The 5,305-nt window shown below is 42.1% G+C and overlaps 1 long non-coding RNA gene across 1 annotated transcript; it reads right to left on the bottom strand.

Moving 5' to 3' along the window:
- Positions 1-1,628: 1,628 nt before the first annotated feature.
- LOC131753865 (uncharacterized) lies at positions 1,629-2,562 on the bottom strand. Its single transcript, XR_009334935.2, has 2 exons — positions 2,351-2,562; positions 1,629-2,011 (listed from the first exon to the last, which is right to left on the bottom strand). It is a non-coding gene; the product is annotated as an uncharacterized lncRNA (long non-coding RNA).
- Positions 2,563-5,305: the final 2,743 nt, after the last annotated feature.

Below are 5,305 nucleotides of genomic sequence, written 5' to 3' on the forward strand. Positions count from 1 at the left end.
TCTGGGCCGGTGTTTGCCTCCCAGACCCACAAAGCCACTTTAATTAAGATCCCTCGGGGGCCTCAGGACCCCTGTGGAAAAGTCCAGAATGCCATTATCGCCCCGAGAGCGCCTGAAAACGCTGGCTGCCGCCTGAGGCTTAGGTGGCCTCGCCCCACAGGGAGCCGCTTCCTCTAATCCGGCTGCACCTCCGCGGCAGCGCCCGCCGTGTGAAGAGTAGCACGTCCACTTCAAACAGAAATCGGGCCTTGGGTCTGTTCGGGCGGAGGGGAAGGCAGGGGGTGGTGAAGAGCCGCAGATTCAAAGAGAAGTCAGCTGGGATGACAGGCAGCGGCTCCAGCCCCCTGAGACTGAAGCGGCCGACAGGAGGCCGAGGGGCTCCGCTTCCATCTCCCTCTGCGCCCCGGGGGTCTCTCCCTCCGGGGCCGGGACTCTTTGAAGTCGGGGAGGATGGTTTTGACAACAGATGGGACAATTCGCTTCTGTTCAGTTTGGTCCGTGCAGACTAAATCCAAACAGAGTCGGGGGAGTTTTGCCTCGTGATAAAGAAACGCTGCCATTTTGTCACACCCAACTCTTCCCCCTCCCAGGCCCCATGGAGGAATTTGGTTGACCCTCTCTAACCTTTAATACATGCTGTTTCCACAGAAGAAAGAATCCGATTCTAACATAGCACTCACTTGTTGTGGTGAGAGGATGTACACTGAGGGTCAGGCCAGGCTGGATTTGAACTCCAGCTGCGCCCCACTCCATGGCTCGGTAATGCCCACCATACACCGGTGTTGCCAATTTGGACCTCTCTCAGCCTCGTTTTACTCATCTGTGAAATGGGCCTTATATCTAACCTTAAAGAGAGGTTGTGAAATGTCTGGAAATAAATGTTGGTTACCCCAAGGTCCCTCCCCCACACAGAATGGACATTTAAGGACGTTCCTCTCAGATACAAATTATCATTAACCATTGCTTTGCCAGTTTTCATATATTGCTTTGAAATTTTTCCTAAAGCATACATGTCACATTGTTTTCAAAACATTTTATCTGGTTTTGAACTGTGATTTCACCCACTGGCACTTGAGGCTGCCAAGATGAAACACAGGGATCCTGCCCTTAGAAACTATACGGACCCATAGAGCAATATGGTGTATTGGAAAGAGCATACATAAGCTTTGGTCAGCGTTCAACTCCTTAAAAAAGTCCTTTAATCTCTCTGAGCCTCAGTTGCCTTATTTGTAAAATGGGATCACAGTTAAGTCACAGACAGTATATGAAGGATCTGGCACATTATAAATGCTGAAGAACGGTTGACTTCCTTCTTTCTTTGCCTTCATCGTTTATCTGAGGTATTATTTAGGTTAATGAAGTTTATTTGGCCCCTTCCTTTTTTTTGCATGGCCTCTGATTATGGAAAATTTCAAAACACAAAAGTAGAGAGAATGGTATGATGAATTCCCATGAAACCATCACCCAGATTGACAATTAAAAACAGATTATGAACAGGGTGCATTTAGAAAGAAATATTTTGATAATTTGGGGCTCAACGGATATAAAATAGAGTTACAGATTAAAGCCGTATTCCCATCTTTAGTTTAATGCCAGGCGTATAATAAGCATTCAATAAATGCTAGATATTATTATCATTGTTATCACTTATTTTTTTCTAAACATATCCAAAATACTTTTACAGACCTTATATAATACACCTTTCATCCAAAGGGGGCAAAGCATTTCCCACAATCCTTACAGTACATCATGATGTGGGGAGATGAAGTTACCCTGAAGAAAAAGCAGTGGAGTGATTCTCACAGCCTCTCAGGACAAGACCCCAGTTACTGGTCCCGTGGTTCTTGTTCTTGTGCACCAATGCCTTTCCCCCTCATTCTCTGTCTCACCTGCTGAGCTTGGCAGTGAGCTCCTTGAGAACTGGATTCATGCCTGATGCAGCTTTACCTCTCCAGGGAAAGTGGCTGGGTGAGTGCTTAATGTTCAAAGTCATAGAGTCTGGAACAAAGTACTATTAGGAAAAGAACTAATTAAGCCAAATTAGCTTGAAAATTAGTTAAAGCATCCCCAATGTCTAGACTGAGTTTCCTTCATTTGGGTTAGAGAGGCCTTTTTTCATGAACAACTAAATCTACTATGATACAGAGATTAAAACTACTGGACCCTTTTGGCCATTATACATAGAAACACTGAAGCCAAGAATGTGAATTCAAAAACTCATAAGTAAATTCTTGGCTTAATTAGTGTTGCCTCTTATTCCATTTGACTTTAAACTCCTCAAGGGCAGGGACAAATCCTACTTCCTCTCTAACTCCCTCAGAACAAAGCCAGATACAAAGCAGATACTCACCAAATGCTTGTTTAATTCAATCGCCTTTCAAGGTAGATTGAGATGGAATCCCCTGTCTCTGACGGACTGGCTTTGGAAGATTCTACAAATATATATTTAGAAACAAAATTGGGTACTTTTCCAGTCAGCTCCACTTTCAGAAACAACTTCTGTAAGTTTGTGTCTTTTAGGAAAATATTGAGGAAACAGGAAAAAGAGGAACCATTCCATTTCTGAAAAGATAAGAATAAAGTCTGATAAAGACAAAAGGCATTTGGGGTCAGTAGAGTTAAAACAAACTCAGACTGCCCGGCCTGTTTGAAGTTGACAAGAAACAGAGAATGACCCACTGGTCCATTATGGAGCACAAAGCAACTTAATCAGCATCTCATCAGTGATGGGACACCATGGGGTAGCCCAGCCAGGCCAACTGGCACTGCGTAAAAAGCCGTGGGTATTTTTACCCAAAGAGCATTTCTACCTGAGCACATCTGTGTGTGTTTGTGTGTGTGCTGCGTATAAGGATGAGGAATGGCAGCAGGTATCACTAATGTGGGATCCATGCTTTCTCATTGCTTCCCATAATGGAATTCCTGTGAAGCATTCTTAAAAAATGGTTTCATTTTCTTTTGTCATTAATTCAGGTTTACTCCTTCATGATAGTTTGTAGCACCTCACAGAGTCCTAAGCACCTACTAGGAGTTTAATAAAATGCTTGTTGAATTGGGTAGGTACAAGGGGTAGAAATCACTAATGTAATATTAAACAAATGCATTTCCACTGAAGACATACTTTAGTGAGGGCTCTTCTAACTGAAAATGTTTCCTTTCCTATGCTATCGCTTATGTGTGGAATCTAAAAAATTGATACAAATGAACTTATTTACAAAACAGAAATAGACTCCCAGACAAAGAAAACAAACTTATGGTTACCAAAGGGGAGTGCGGGGGGCGGGGGGGGGGTGCGGATAGTGTGTGTGGATAAGTTAGGAGTTTGGGATTAAAATATACACACTACTATATATAAAATAGATAACCACAAGGACCTACTATAGAGAACAGGGAACTATACTCAATACCTTGTAATAACCGTTAATGTAAGAGAATGTAAAAAAAGAATATATATATATAACTGAATCACTTTGACGTACACCTGAAACTAACACAACATTGTAAATCAAATATATTTCAATAAAAATTTTTTTTAAAAATGGTTCATTTCCAAAGATGGATGCATGTGAGCCCACTTCTCTGAGTGCAGAAAGTTTTACGTTAAAAACTGTTCCAACCTCAAGCCCTTCTTCCTAGTCAACCTGCACCTGGAAAAGACCCAAATATACTCTGGCTGACGCTGGGTTCTTCTCAGGATTTTTCCAGGAAGCCAGGATCTTACCTTGCCAACTGCTGTGGCTGCAGCTGCTTCAGTCAACTCAACTACAAAGGGAGGGAAATCTGGGGCTGCTGCATGACCGGTGTCCCTTCAAGCATCAGGCTGCCCTTTGCACCTGGGGGATTTCGCTGGCTTAGGAAAAGCAACACAGAAATAAAAGCCCAGAGCTTACAAGTATACCTTTTCCTTCCTCTTTTAGCTCATTTCCACATCAAAGAATTAAGTTTCTCTACTTTCAATAGAGCTGAGGCCATTTTAGAATGACAACGCATACCACTCTCTTCATCTGGACCAACTGTGTCTCCTGACACTGTCCAAACCACATCACCCTCTCTTTCCTCTCTCCTTCCTTTTTAAATATCCCCGCTCCTCTGAGGACCCTAAATAAGCATCTTGGCAATGGAAGGCAGTAGAAATTAAAGTGGATCTTTGGCATATTATATCCTGTTGAAGAAACACAGAAAACTGAGAGCTGTTTAGCATGTGACCCAAGCGGGGACTTTGACCCTTAATAATCCAAGAAGGGAAGCATGCAGATATGTTGCTATGCATCACTAGGTAATTGCTTGAATTCTCGGTCTTTACAAAAAGTTTGTCATTCCGTCCAACTTGTCTTCTAAGAAAGAATGAAATTAGCTCTTTACCTTTCCAACATCATCACAAAGAACAAAACCCCAAAGCTGGGTGATTATGTTTCAGGCCCCTGTATATCTCCCTTCTGCCCCATATGTTCTGACTGGGAGCCTATCAGAAGAATGTGAATAATGAGGCTACGTTTTCTTTTGACCCAGCTGTTTACAAACAAAGCTCTTCCTTCTAAGAAAGGCAACAACATTTAAATTGCTGAAAATTATCAGCCTCAACTCATCGAAATTTCATTGCAATGCTACTCATTCAGGAAATGGGAACCATGAGAAGTTTCCCTTTTTTTTAATTGCCACCAGATGTGGCATACAAAGAATCTTTATTAAAATATCACACAGTAGCCAATGCCCTACAATTTTTTCTTCTGACACTTTGGTCAGAAAATGAATAACAAGCCACTGATCAGAGAAAAAGAGCTCTAGATGTTATCTGGGAAATTGCAAAGGCCTTCACCTGCCCCCAGAGCCTCCAGCCACCTTGCCCTGCCTTACCTTGTCTTTTTTCCATAGCACTTAACACATTATTACACTATATACTTATTTATTATGTTCATTATTTATTGCCTGTCTCTCTTGCTAGAATGCATGTTCCATAAAAGCAGGGATATTTCTTTTGTTCACTAATATATCCCAAGGGCCTAGAACTGTGCCTGGCACACTATGCCTGCTCAAATATTTGCTGAGTGAATGAATCAATGAGTCAGTTTGTCCATTCTTTTTTTTTTAAGTTTTTATGGAGTATAGTTGATTTACAATGTTGTGTTTGTCAATTCTTACTGGGTCAAAATCTCTAGGCCTCACCTCGAAAGTGGCACTAATGCCACATATCCTATTCCACACAGGTATCATCAGAAGGATAATCCCAATCTTAATTCCAGATACACTTTGTCTCGCTCCCTTTACCCTGCTTCTCTTCCAAGAGTATCTATTTTTGTCAATGACA

Source organism: Kogia breviceps, chromosome 3, assembly GCF_026419965.1.
Source record: "Kogia breviceps isolate mKogBre1 chromosome 3, mKogBre1 haplotype 1, whole genome shotgun sequence".
Classification (NCBI taxonomy): Eukaryota; Metazoa; Chordata; class Mammalia; order Artiodactyla; family Physeteridae; genus Kogia; species Kogia breviceps.